The 15,320-nt window shown below is 41.2% G+C and overlaps 1 protein-coding gene across 1 annotated transcript in view; it reads right to left on the bottom strand.

The window, feature by feature from the left end:
- Window positions 1–15,320, bottom strand: part of LOC126418644 (extracellular serine/threonine protein kinase four-jointed) — a 1,345,623-nt gene that overhangs the window by 1,089,964 nt on the left and 240,339 nt on the right. Inside the window, exon 2 of the mRNA XM_050085506.1 lies at window positions 9,485–9,533. The gene's annotated coding sequence lies outside the window, so the exon portion shown is untranslated. The remainder of the gene's footprint in view (window positions 1–9,484; window positions 9,534–15,320) is intronic.

Below are 15,320 nucleotides of genomic sequence, written 5' to 3'. Positions count from 1 at the left end.
TGTTTTCTTAGTGTATTTTTATCTTTCCTTTCTGCCAATATTGTGGAACGGTTAGATGATATTTCTATATTTTTCCCATTACACATAATCGATCCAAAGTGTTATCAGTTGTGTCATATCTCGGCAGTGTATTCTTGAGAATAATCTAGATACACTCTTAAGACACAAAAAAAGAAAAAAGCGTTCGTCACGAAGGAACTATACGAATGGTACGGAAATCCGTATACGTCATCTACATTTATATTTTAAAAAAATTACAATTTCAGAAAAAACTGGATGATTTATTGAAGAGCAAGAGTTTCAAAACTGAGCGAGTCAGTAACGTGGTTTTCCACCTCTGGCGCTTATGCAAGCAATTATTCGGTTTTGAGCTGATTGATACAATTGTTGGGCGTCCTCTTGAGGGCTGTCATGCCAAATTCTGTACAGCTGGCGCGTTAGATCGTCAAAACTCCGAGATGGTTGGAGAGCCCAGTCCATAATGCTCCAAACGTTCTCAATTGGGAAGAGATTCGGTGACCTAGCCTGTCAAGGTACGATTTGACAAGCACGAGGAAAAGCGGTAGAAACCGTGTCCAGGGCATCTGCAGGCACGTCTTCGCTGGCTAACGGGCTCAAATCGAAGTCGGAAGCGGCACTGAAGACAATTCTACCCCAGTCAATGAGTTTTCAAGCCGAAGACGTGTCTGGAGACGCCCCGGATAGCAGTGAGAAACCAACCTGACTGTCACGCAGCATATTGCCCGACAACCAGGAGTGAATGTCTGAGTAGCCATTTCTTTACAGAGCAGGACCTCTTTGGTTGATATCGGCACTAAATCGACCATATTCTGTGCCACATTTTGTTGCCCTTCATGGCAAGCCATCGTGGGTTTTTGGTTCGGCGAGATAATGACCATGCGCACACTGAGAGAGTTTCCAATGCTGGCCTTGATGCTTGTGGAAATATGTCTTGGCCAGCAAGGTCACCGGATCTCTTCGTAGTTGAAAAACTTTTGGTTATTATTGGCTGGGCTTTTCAACCATCGCTGGATTTCTAACGCTCTAGCTGGACAGAATTTTGGACGATATTTCTCAGGAGAACATCTAATAACTCTATCAATCGAAGCCAAGCCGAATAACTGCTTATATTAAGTCAAAAGAGGAACCAACACGTTATTGACGTTCTCAATTTTTAAAGCTCTTTTCCTTGAATATCCAATTTTTCTGAAATTTTAATCGTTTTTTTGTATGTGCATGCTTATCACATCACCGATTTTCGTTCCGTTCGGTTAATTCCTTCATGGTGCGTCGTTCTTTTTTCCCCATTTTTTTGTTTTGGAGTGTATTTTACGAAAAGACACTGAAACGTAGAAGATAGTTGCATTCTTTCCGAAACAAGTAGTGTTAGTACGAGGAATAAATGGACTCAGTCGCACGGGTTAAACATTTTATTCATGCTGTTTTGATTGTATATTTTGCACTGGATAACAAGTCCAATCAACCTCTCAAATTCTTCCCAATTAGATCTGCAAAACTATAGCAGATACTGTTTACCGATAAGCCAAAACATTATGACTTCTGCCCATCGCGACGTTGGATGCCGCCTGGTGGCGTTACGAGCACCTGACGCGGTAAGAAAAGTATGTTAGGCGCAGCAGACAAAGACGAGGGACCGTCCTAGCAAAGATATGCGCTGCAAATGGGGAAATCCACGGACAGATTATTATTCCGCAAAGCCTGTGAACGACTATCGCGAAAACGGCGAAGCTGGTCGAATGTTCACGTGCTACTGTCGTGAGCATCTACGGAAAGAGGCAGAAGGACAGTGAAACTACAACTAGACCCGAAATGGCTGGAGTCCACGACTCTTGACAGAACATGGGGATCGAAGGCTTGTCTGCTCTGTAAAATAGGATAGATGGTGATCTGCGCTATCTCTGCCGAAACAGCACAATGCTGGTGCACGCAGAAGTGTTTCGGAGCACACAATTCACCGGGCATTGTTGAACATGGAGCTCCGTAGCAGAGCACTGCTACGTGTTCACATGCTGACCCAGCGACATCGTCAATTATGATTGCGATGGGAACAGGACCATCTGAATTCGACCGTCGACCAATGGAAACGTGTAGACTCTTCGGGTAAATCACATTTTCGATGCGCTAAGTCGATGGTCGTCTCCACAAACGTCGTGAGTCGATGGTCGTATCCACAAACATCGTGATCGATGTGAACAGCGACTCGAAACGTGCAGCGCGCCACAGTCACAGGCTGGTGGCAGCAGTTTGCTATGGGAGATGTTCTCTAGCGCTTTTGCCTGTGATAGTAATGGAAGACACGCTGACAGCTGTGACATGCATCACTTCATGCCTGATGCATTCCCTACGGCGGTGTCATCTTTCAGCAGAATAATTGTCCCTGTCTCGGAGCCACGACCATGCTACAGTTGTTTGAGTAGCATTATAGTGAACTCACGTTGATTTTTCGGCAACCAACTTCGCCTGATGTAAATTCTAGAGAACCCATCCGGGTCGCTATCGGGCGCCATCATCTCGTACACAGATCACGAGCCCGTTGTTTAAGCGAATTATGTGACATGTGCGTAGACGTCTAATGCCACAGACATACACCAAACATACTGACGAACTGCCGAATCTCCGTTACACAAACTCGGTGAGGTATCTCCTTTTAAAAGCGGACGAAAGAGCTATTGAGCAGGTGGTCATCATAGTTTGGCTCGTCAGTGCATATCATAAATCTCCAGCATTATTTTGCTGAAACTTCCTGTCACGTTACATTCTTCCATTACTTCATAACACATATAAAACAGAATATTCTCAACACTACTTTAATTTCAGTTATGCTTGAATGCGGAGAAATTAACCTCGCCGTGGTTGCCGCGATCGCTAAAGCAGGTTAGTGATTCCGGTAGTGAGGTAGTCGTTTCGCATACAAGATAGTGTAAAATACGTTCACCGCCAAAGATAGTGTGAAAATATCTCACCATTTACCAATAAGCGCCCATGTTTTGGGTTAAATCCCAAACGTCTCCGCGGTATCTCATGCAGTTTGGCCACGTGGCAGTTAGGTGTGATCACAAACAGTACGTGCAACATGCATAACCGTTTTTGACAATATAATACAAAACCAATCAAATCCCACCTCGATTATTTAAAGAATTGAACGCCCGCATACAAATCTTATCTTCAGAACTTTGTATCGTACAACGATATAATTTTCCAGGTTCATTGGTTCAAGTGGCTCAAATGGCTCCAAGCACTCTGGGACTTAACATCTGAGGTCATCAGTCCCCTAAACTAAGAACTGCTTAAACCTAAATAGCCTAAGGACATTACACATATCCATGCCCGAGGCAGGATTCGAGCCTGCGACTGTAGCAGCACCGCGGTTCCGGACTGAAGCGCCTGAAACCGCTCGGCCACAGAGGCCGGCTGCAGGTGCATTCAGTGGTATATGTGGAGACTGTCTGCAAAATGTGTTATGAACAGAACTAGTAGTAAAAAAGTAATAAATTAGACGCCATGCTTGATTTCCAACGAAAATGTATTAAACGATAAACTTTATAAAATGTTTTGTAAGGGTTTTAAATTAAGTATAAAGCTTGTTGGAAGTTACTAAGTGCTCTCATTCTCAAATATTGGATGAATATATCCTGGGTAATATGCTCGCCTTGAGTTACGATGCCTCAAGACATACCCACTGTAATAACTGACATATCGTGATAAGCCTTTACCACAAGATTATAGCTCGTAATGAGTAATTATGAGAGCATTTTAACTTTTTAAATTTGGTCAGTAACTATATGAAAGACTGAAAACCAAATTATTGTTGCCCCTGGAATTCGTTCGATTGGTAACCAGCGTGTTATTAGCCGTTTAATTAGATACATAAGTTCACACGTTTCCCATTAATGAGCAGTACTGAGCAGAGCTTGCAGAAAGGTAACAACATGCACATTTACTGTTAGTAACAAACATTGTTCTGAAAAAAAAAACGTTCCGAGGAACCAAAAAAAGCATGTTGTGGAAATAACAATAATTATGTTAACTGCCGCAGTTATCCTCTGCATCTGACTGACAGCATTTGCTCGTGACGCCACGTTGTACTTATAGATTTCGTGGAAGTTGATCTACATGTTATGCTGTTGTTCATTTGCTGCAGCTGTTCGTCGTTTGGTAACTACCATTTGAAATTTCGTTCCTCACACTTCACAGCCCTAGGAACTGAACACTCGTTTTGATGTTATGTTTTGGATCGTGGTGCCATTTGTCGACTGTTACTGCCAACTAATGACTGTATTTTTGTGGTATCTGTGGTTTGTGAGTGGGTGTGTTTGTGTGTGTAAATATGTATTTGTTTTAAAATGGCTGCATGTACAAATGGAATGTTTTGTATGTTATTTCTTTTATTCATTTTAGAAGAGAGTCTTTATTGCTGTTTGTTATCAGCAGTGGCTTTCTAGATGTGGTAGTCTCTCTGCATTTGTATTGGCTGTTTATTCTGATTAGTTTCATAGCTTGTCCCATGTCTGCAGGAAGGGTGTTGTTCAAATGGTAGTAAATGAAAGTTCAACCGACAACTGCGAATCCAGTAGATGTTTTAACTCAAGATCTGTCGGTTTTATATTAATCTAGATTTGCATTACAAGTGCACACCTACAAAGCGAATACAGTGATGAAGAGCGACGCTAATGTACCAACAAAGTTTTTAATTGGATTACTAGAACAAACTGTAGTACTGTCTGTCACAGCGTCGATCAATTGCACTAGCCAAAAGTGAAAATGCCCCTGGGATGAAATAAATGTTTGTTAACGATAACGACCACGCCAATAACGAAAACGACAATTAAAACTCCGAACTTTCAAGTTAAAGGGGGGTGCATTTAACTGCATTTAATTTTATTAGCACTCATTGCCAATCCCTCTCCTTTAAGGCTTCGAAATGCTGCTAATGGTAGCGTGATGTAGTTCTGGACAACAATACCTTTGTGTATTTTGTTGCCATTTATAGCCTGGACTCGTGGCTGCAAGTCGAAGGGGAAGAGGAAGGAAGGAGCGGAGCAAATTTCACTGAAGCGCAGCTTCAGTCTTGTGCGTTCGTGTCTTGGAAGAACGTGTTACTAAACTGTAGTTAGTGCGTGTGATCATTGTAATTCCTGTGATTCAATATACCTCGCAAATGTGTAAACAGCGCTGACAATTTTTGCTAAATTTGCGAACAAGCTACATTGAATTCGCAAAGAAGTCCAATAACGCCATATATTATGAAGGCGTACAAACTGCACTTTGACTGTGAAATCAAATACTATCTCAAACCCTGGGCTCCTCATGTATGTTGCATATCTTGTGTCTCGAGTAGTCATTCGTGCCTGAATCGTAGAGATCTTTCATGAGCTCAGCTATGCCCACGATCTGGCGAGAACCATCAAACCATGTGGATGATTGTTACTTTTGTACCACAACTTTATTAACACACGGTATTTCCAAGTCTTCCTTGATGCATCCTAACATACCGTCGGCCACGCAACCAGCGCCTAAAGGACACGGACTGCATGTTCCTGTCCCGGCAGGTTGTGATAGTGAGCGACGGCGGTAGTGAAACTATTGCAGCACCATCATCTTAATAACGCCGTTCTTCGAAATGATTCTGATTTTATGTGTAAGGGTAAATGTACAGAGATCCACAAAATAACGCAGTGTGGACTTAATGAACTAGTGAGAGATCTGGAATAGCCGAAAGGTAAAACTGAACTTTTGGCGTCAAGACTACAGCAGTGGAATTGTCATGACAAGACGGTAAATGTGACTACGTTCCGTAACCGCCATATGCCATTACTCCCGTTTTTCGAAAGTAAAAAGAACATGGTATTTTATAGTGATATGCAGGGACTAAAAAAATTAATCAGTGGAAATTCTTCATCGACTCCTCCAAAGTAAGGCTCAAGTCTGTGCTACTGCATAATGGTAACGTGTTATCATGGATTCCGACTGGATATGCACCTTACACGAAAGAAACCTATGATAACAAGAAACAATTGTAATTGCGATTGAACCTTGACAAGTTTAAACGGTAGGCTTGTGGGAATCTGAAAGCCATAGGCGTACTATTTGGGTTACAAAGAGGACACACCAAGTTGTGTTGCTTCCTTTCCCTCTGAAATAGCCGCGTCAAAGCACTTCATTATAAAAAGAAAGAATGGCCTAAACGTCAGTCACCTGAACCACGATTTCACAATGTTATGCACGAAGCACTTGCCGAATCTAAGAACATAATTCTGTCTGCTCTTCCTACAAAATTGTGTCTAACGATAAACATCGTTAAAGCCGTGGATAAAGCTGGGGAAGAATTTCTCTATTTGTGCGAGAAATTTCCGCGTCTTCGTGAGTCGAAAATAAAAGAGGGGATTTTCGTGAGACCCCAGACACGTAAACTGTACAAAGATGAGCATTTCAACACCATCCTGACACGTGACGAAAAGTTAGGTTGGAATGCCTTTGTTCTGGAGAACGCTTCCACTGGCAAATTTCGGACATGCAAATGAGATACCAGGGTAAGTGGAGGGCATCAGTGCTAGCCGATTATTGTTGGATAATAATCAAGGCATCACCAGCAGAAAACCACAAACGCCAGGCAAAACGGTTGCGTCATCCATGACCTTCCTCCGATGCATAACATCAAGGTAAATATAGATAATAACGTAAAGTTATCATAACTTCTAAACGAGAGATTTTCGTTATCAACACACCCGAAAACATAAAGATTAGCTGCTTTTGTGCCAGTTAACAAAAAAAAAAGTAGAATTTTGTTGCGTAGTGCTATCAACCAACTGTTCTATAATTTATTGGATTGAATATAGTCCTTCGTCTAGCAAAACAGAGTAAATGATAATTAAGCTAGTCAATAGCACGTACTTATGCTCGTTGCTACTTACAGTTCGCTGCAAACAGCTGACTTCCATCTGCTTTTACTTCAACAAAGAGCCAATTTTATTACTTAAAATCGGCGTGTTTCGCTAATACTTCAAGTCGTCACTGAACTGTAGATTATAATATCTTCATCTTCGTACGTATTGAAATTCGTTGGAGACTTCGCCATAGTGTGTTTTCCTACTCAGCAACATATAACTTCAAAATCGTACTAGCTCAAAAGTTACTGCTCGCAGATAAATATCTGCTCAACAAATACATAATATTTACTCTCTGCTCTACATTTTATCTGAAATATACGGATACTAGCGTCCTATTTCGATACTAAGAGGTGTATGTAAACAAAACCATGTAATTACTTAGTAACAAGTCTAGCGTATATATCTTAGACCAAAGATGCATATAGGTAGTCCGCGCTGCTCTTTCACATGCTCTTTCTGCAGTGCTCCTGTTTTAAAACAGCCTCTAACAATAACTAACGAGGCGAGTGAAATGGGGCAGATTCATGGAGTAGCAATACCTATGAAGTGAGCATTCAGATGCGCATAACGGAATTTCTGGCGCCACGCCACGTGACTGTCGTGTTACTTGAGGTTGTTCGCAAACACTCTGTAGATTCTGAAAATCTTTACTTAGCTAATACAGAGATACCCAGCTCTAAAAGTACCGTGGATTTTATATACGCGTTTCATCAGCATTTTGATAATTTTCATTCGATATCTGGAATGAACCTGGTCGCAAACTTGAGCAGATAAATGCAAGGGAGTTGTTTACAACAAGTATCGCAACTTGTTCTAGTGTCCTTCTTTTCTAAAAAAAAAAAAAAAAAAAAAGAAAAAAAAGAAAGAAAGAGGGCGAAACACCCTTTTTTAGGTATTGGTCTGCATCTGATCGTATTGCTGTCTTTCTGTCCTAATAAATTATTCTGTGCCGACATTCCTAAATGACTTTTTAGAACGTCAGAATGAAAGTTTCCAGAGAAACATCCACCTGGGAGGTATTCATGCAGTTAATTAGCAATTTATCGCACCGTGAAATATTTTAGAGAGTCTGTTTGCATTTAAACTTTCAGGTAGTACACACTGCCCGTCCAAAACGTTCCGAGACTGATTTTATTCGTGAACTATAAGCGACTTCAGTGCAGTAATAACGCCGGTAGCTTGAACTAAACATCTTTGAACACCAGATGTGCATTCGACCAGCCAAGTGGTCACCAAACTATGGCTTCTATTTAGTGGAACCAACTGATTTGTATGTGTTACTAATAATATCAAATAATGCGAGTACCAGTACAAATTCAGGGCAGTAATGGAATCATTGGAAGCATTATCAATTGACCTTTCTGTGTGAAGACACATTGCTACAGTAGTCTTGGAATTATCATATGCACTGAGTGTATTGAAAATTTACATATTTTGTGACAAGTTATTTATTACATTTTCTTAAACTACTAATCGGATAAGAAACATGACAGTACACAGCGTGAACAGAAAAAGGGCAAGATCTTTCGTACACTGTGACTCTAAAAAGAAGGCAGATGAACTTTTTTTTCATTACCTCTGTTGGTTAAGCAACCTGTTGTACATGCAGTGAAAATGCATAAATTGCAGACAAAGAAGAGTGTAGTTTTTCTGGGCGTAGCATGGTCTTTCTTGAAGCATTTTTTTGCTTGGCTGCACGAACATTGTTTAGCGGCTAACCATGAAGACTTACTCAGGGACTCCCAGTACATCTAATTAAAATTATTATGCAGTTACTTCATGATAGCACTACAACTATCGGTATTTCCAGAAACAGAAAAATAAACACATTCATTTTTACATACTTGTCAAAAATACGTTAGAAGAAATCCAGCTTCTGTCATTAGTCCGACAAAAATTACAGTATCTAGTTACGTTTATCGTAAGAGATTGATGCACCATAATGTTATATTCGAAATACCAATTTGCTACATTCATTATTTTTTCTTGCAAATTTACTCACCGCTGAGGCGCCTATACCACTGTGGATTTGTACCATTTTCCATTAACAATGATTTCACTAAACGTGACTGGTGCAATAATTTTTATCTGAATCTGTTTTTGTGCAGAAATATCCCATTATATGGCAAATTTTTGTACATGCGGTTAAACCAGAAAAACACAGAATTGGTAACGGCATCATATAAGCCCAGCTCAAGTGAAAATTGAAATGTCGTTCAGACAAAGGAAAGCAGTACACAAACAACCGTCTCCGAATCCGATCGCTGTGATTCTGAAGCCAGTTTGAAAGCTGTGTTCAACGTGAGCAGTGTGTCGCGAATAAAAGCCGCCACGTCAGCTACACCATCCTTAAAACTGATTGAAGTAAAGATTAATCATCAGTTTCCTGTTTTTTACAAAAAGTTGAATTTTTGTATGCCTTGCTTTGACTGTTATGCTGATCGCATCAAATAACAGTATTGCTATAACACACGGCATTTCTTAACGGCTTAATATGACATAAAATATCACTCTTGTCGTAATTACGATTTCCAGTACCTACAACTCCCGAGTAATCCGAAGGAGATGTTACTCACGTTCCCAGAACAGACGGCTTGCAGAGATCCTCAGGTGTGGGCACCGTCCCTGCAACAAACAGAAATGACAATCACTTTTAGCAGTACGAAAGAATAATTCTATTGTCCGGAACAATTAGCGCAAAAATAGCAGAATTACCAAAGCAATACCAGACAAGGTAGTTCTTCCGATTGAGATTAAAGCGCACTGTAACGTTGATTCAAAGTCAATTTTTTGTTTCTGGCAACGCACTTTCCGAAACAACTTACTGGTAGCAGTACTTCCCCGTCATGTACAAAGCGTTTCATTTCGTCATGGAGCGTGGGTGGCCGAAAATGAGTATCTGTGTTTGGCTACGATTATTTGGTAACGGAGAAACGTACAATAGTAACGTTCAGGTAAATAATACCTTGTAAACTGAACTCAACTGGTCTTGCAGGGTAGGCGCGCCAGCCCCAAATCGAATCTGCCCGGCGGAATACCGACGAGTCGGCCAGCCTGGATGTGCTTTTTAGGCGGTTTTCCACATCCCGCTAGTCCCCACGTTCCACCTCAGTTCCACCACTCACAGACATTTGAAGGCGTTCGCACTCGTTCATGGCTTACACTAGACGCAGACAGCTGCGGTACACTGCTTACGTCCCGGGGGGTTTGGGGTGGCGGCAGGAAGGGCAACCAGCCACCCTCTGCAACTAACACTGCCAAATCCGTAATAACAAGGCCCAACCCGCGGTGAAGCGGGACAAGGCCCTAAGAAAGAAAGTTCTCTTGCTTAGTAACAAGGGGAAGTTTCCGGTTTCCGAATGCGACCTCAGCTTTTTAAGTGTGCAAAAAAAGAAAAAAAAAGTACACAAAGATTACCAATGACGTAGCATGTTTGCAGAATTGCAGGCGTTTTGAAACACAAGCGGTTTGATTATAAGACGCGTAAAGTTATTTAAATTTAAGAGTGGTCGTAATATCAACACTTTATAAGTCAAGGTACATTAGGTCGACTTGAACAAAGAACTATGCTAGCATTTTATATTACGGTACACTTTTTTATTTTTAGGAAATGAAGCAGCATGTTCGCCACTACGATGTATCACTGACGTTTAATATAATCATGCTGCATTGTTTTGTGCACTATGTACAAAGTTCGAAAGAGTGTTTTATACATTTACATTTCCTTGCAGCTAATTCTGCACATAAACCTTTGATTAATACTGTAGAACTATTTTTTTCCTAACCGTTCGCGTAAATATTGATTCAGACCCTACATATTTTATAATCGTTATGAGAATAACTACTGAAAACGTATGATACATCAACGAATCGAATTTTATATCTTTCTCTCGGTCTCTTACTTCCCCATTTCGGACAGTTAAATCGTTTGCATTTTGTAACCGTTTCAGGATTTTTTTTCCTTGTCAGACAGAATAATTTACGTTGCGTGGTTGACTCAACAACGCAGAAACGAAACATATAATTTATTAAAATTTTGCGGGACCTCTACGTTTTTTTTATTTTATTTCATCTTTTTTTTACCACTCTATAAGCCGTTGTCCCAGTCGAACACTCCCCTTATAAGCTGCACACTAATATTGCGCGCAGCAGATGTCCTGCTCGCACTATAAATAAGAAAGCCGAATGATTAGAAAGTACGCACTTGCGAAGTAGTACGTACACTTACTTCTCCCCACACATGTTGTTTCGCCCTTTCTGTGACAGCCATTTAAGGCGTTAGGGAAATTAGCCGAAATTAATCATACACTCGATCTCTTACGGGGACCAGGATCAGCGACGTGCTGCGAGTAATGAGGGTAACTGGCAAGGGTACTACGCCAGCACTGTGTGGGTAAGTCGGAAGTTTGAGACAGTCAGGGACCATGTCCGGATGGCCGAGGCGTTCGCGACAAACGGAAAATTCCGAATTGTAGTCAAAAATGATTCAAATGGCTCTGAGCACTATGGGACTTAACTTCTGAAGTCATCAGTCCCCTAGAACTTAGAACTACTTAAACCTGACTAACCTAAGGACATCACACACATCCATGCCCGAGGCAGGATTCGAACCTGCGACCGTAGCGGTCGCGCGGTTCCAGACTGTAGCGCCTAGAACCGCGCCTAGAACCGCTCGGCCACCCCGGCCGGCCTTGGAAATTGTAATTAACTGGAGATTTGAGAATTTGTCCTGGAAGAGGCGGACAGCTAACTGCGCCACAATTTTTTGAATAAGTTGTAAGGTTTCTAGCTTATTTTTGGTATTCAGTGAAAGTGATGTGAGCTCTCTCTTTATTCGACGTGTTTACACTTCAAATCTGTACACCAGATATTTTTTAAACAGAATTCTTCGATAGTCTATATATTACGCCACAGAAGTTTTGAGTACAAGCAGTGTGATCTTTGTTAGCCAGTAGCATTTTCGCTGCCAGTGTGGCATTCTGTGAGAAGTGAGTGAGAGAGTCGGGTTTTTGTCACGCTGCTGAGGGGTCTGCAAAAAACTAGCAGAACATAGAGATGCAGCAGAGGATGTCGCTTTTTGGAAATATGATTTTGTAAAGACTAATTTGAGAGGTACGAAGATATTCAGGTACTGTTGTCGCTGCGTAGCTTGCCAGCGCGTTAATTTATCATGAGTTTGAGAAAGGCAAATATTTAGCACTATTTTTTCTCTATTGGTTCAGGCCCGTCTGTTCGATGGTCGAGACGTCATTAAACAATGTTATCTGCTCACATAGTTTCGACTAAGAGTTATAGATTTATCAAACCTCTACAATTTCATTAATTAATTTCATGGCAGAATCATGTTTTTTATAAGAAGTGATTTTTCTAAATATGGTTGGAATTCTTAAGGAATGAGGTTCATAATATAGTTTCGAATGTTAGTCTCTTTTTGGCCATTCAGTAAGTTTAGTTTCTTCCACCATCCCCTCACGAAACTTTTGTTTGTAATTGTGTCTTACCGCACTGCACTGGGCGGAACTCAGTCACTCAGAGTAAAGTGTGGTGTGTTTAGCATAGTTGCTTTTCCTAGCATTGCTGTTGGCAAAGCTTTTCTTCAGCTGGTTTGCTGCAGCGCTGTATTTTAACATTCATCACTTTCGGGTAGTAACAATTTTCCGTTTCCACAAGGTAAGCCATAAAAATTTGTTACGACCAATTTAACATTACTCTTAGGACATAATAAAATAATTCACAGTTAAGCATTGCATTTCAAAATTATCTCAGGGTCAGTTTAGGTAAAGTTCAGTTCATATTTAATTTCTTTGTCATGCATTTTTATTCTTACAGTGCAGTGTTACATGTTCACGTCTGTGTCATTTAATATCCAGAATTTTATTTAGTCAGTTTGGATATGTAATTTGCAGGCCATTTTGGCAGAAGCTTTTTGTACATTTATCCTCTCAAAGTTCAGTTTGTAATTATGTAGAATTATTTTTTACTCTGTTAGTTCAGTGTGTTGCAGCTGAAAGTCTCGGCTGTGGTGAAAACGCATTGTAGTACTGTTCATTGCACTGCACAATACAGAATTTCACGGGACAGTTTCTTTACTATACAGTTTTACATTTTCTAATTATTTTCGGTGAAAGTTGACTGCAACACTGTAATACAGCTTTAAATAGACTTGGCGACTTTTTTTATTGGACGGTGTTTACGTAAGCACGCCACCTGCATTGTTCAGGTTTACGTCACAGCACAGACACATACGAAAGTTGAAGAATAGGAAGCTAGTTTACATACAAGCAAAAAAACAACAATAATAAAACAAAGCAGTTACAAAGTTGCTGTTGCCGTTGATGAGAATGCTGGACGCAATATGCGATCTTCAAGCTGTGCACGAGCTGTGCCGTGACAGGTGAACATTCCATGATTCACCGTGCGAAAGGTATTGGAACAATTCCAGTGCGAGTCCAGGGTGTCGTGGAGGCAGACGGTCGTCACATTGAGCAGCGTTTGTAACTTGGAACATAAACATGGTACACAGTTAACAAGCGTTACCCTCTCATATGGAAACTGAATGTGTTCCTTTCCAAGCTTTATTCCTTGTATTACTTCCGCATGTCCTTACAAATGCCTCCATAAAGTATCATTTGTCCTACTGTTACTCTTTTTTCACAGGGACCCTCTCAAGTAGCGAAGTTGAATTATAACCGCCCTGTACTTAGTGCGACGGTTTGCTGTGTAAAGTTGTAGAATCGGCGGCTTATCCGACCGGCTGGGCGGCTGCTCAGCGAAACAGTAGGCCCGAGCCGGCTCTCTTGTTTCCTTTTGTCTGCGGGGTTTAATGTCCCGGGGAGAGCGGGGTCATTAGACGGCGGTCGGCACTCTTTGCCGCACGCAGTTTGCTGTCACTTTGGCGCTACGGGACGCTTTTATCCTCCCCCTCCCACGGCGCGAGTCGTGACCTCCGCCCCCCTGCCTCCCTCCCCCCGCCTCACAGCTTTTCGCACGTTTCGTCCATTACCGCCCCTCTCATCCGCACTCCGCTGTCACTCAATTACTCTGTAAATCGGCCATTGTCTTCTTCATTCCTCCACACTTTCCCTGAAACGACGGAGCCCGGATGTGCTGTGAACAGTTCGACGCCATGCTTTGGCTTTTGTGGCTACGCCGTCCGTAGCGAATAACAGCTTTATCCTTCCACGTCATTCGCCCTAAAACGTATGTTGGAACAGGTCCGTAAATGATGGTTCCTGATTGGGTCAACGAAAGTATTTTTATCCGAAAATACAGTCACCGGGAATCTACTATTAATTAGCTAATTACTAATACGTACACTTGTCAACAGATAATACGGATCTACGCGAGGGTCGTTCCATATTGATTTGCACTTATTGTCAATACTCGGAGTACAGGTGCAAGTACGTAGCACTTTGGCCTACCTGTAGGTGGCAGGACAATCTCTAGAAGCGTAATCCCATTTTCCCAACTTCTGTCTACATCTACATACTAACTATCAAAACGTTCGAAGATGTACAGAAAGTAAATAATCTCCGCTGAACTAAGTATTCTAGTTTGTCAACCTTTATATAATTTCATAAGTCGGAATAATTATATTAGCAGATAAATGTTACTTATCTTGCTATCTACATCTACATCTACATGGATACTCTGCAAATCACATTTGAGTGCCTGGCAGGAGGTTCATCGAACCACCTTCACAATTCTCTATTATTCCAATCTCGTATAGCGCGCGTAAAGAATCAACACCTACCTATATCTTTCCGTACGAGATCTGATTTCCCTTATTTTGTCGTGGTGACCGTTCCTCCCTATGTAGGTCGGTGTCAACACAATATTTTCGCATTCGGAGTAGAAACCTGGTGATTGGAATTTCCTGAGAAGATTCCGTCCCAGCGAAAAACGCCTTTCTTTTAATGACGTCCAGCCCAAATCCTGCATCATTTCTGTGACACTCTCCCGCATATTTCGCGATAATGCAAAACGTGCTGCCTTTCTTTGAACTTTTTCGATGTACTCAGTCAGTCCTATCTGTTAAGGATCCCACACCGCGCAACAGTATTCTAAAAGAGGCAATACAAGCGTAGTGTAGGCAGTCTCCTTAGTAGGTCTCTTACATTTTCTAAGTGTCCTGACAATGAAACACAGTCTTTGGTTAGCCTTCCCCACAACATTTTCTATGTGTTCCTCCCAATTTAAATTATTCGTAATTGTAATAGCTAGGTATTTAGTTGAATTTATGGGTTTTAGATTAGACTGATTTATCGTGTAACCGAGGTTTAAAACGTTCTTTTTAGCACTCATGTGGATGACCTCACACTTTTCGTTATTTAAGGTCAACTGCCACTTTTCGCACCATTCAGATATTTCTTCTAAATCGTTTTGCAGTTTGTTTTGATCTGCTGATGACTT

This window comes from Schistocerca serialis, chromosome 9 (genome assembly GCF_023864345.2).
Source record: "Schistocerca serialis cubense isolate TAMUIC-IGC-003099 chromosome 9, iqSchSeri2.2, whole genome shotgun sequence".
In the NCBI taxonomy this organism is placed as follows: Eukaryota; Metazoa; Arthropoda; class Insecta; order Orthoptera; family Acrididae; genus Schistocerca; species Schistocerca serialis.
Note: the sequence above shows the minus strand (reverse complement) of the source record. Positions and strands in the feature narration are given on the sequence as shown.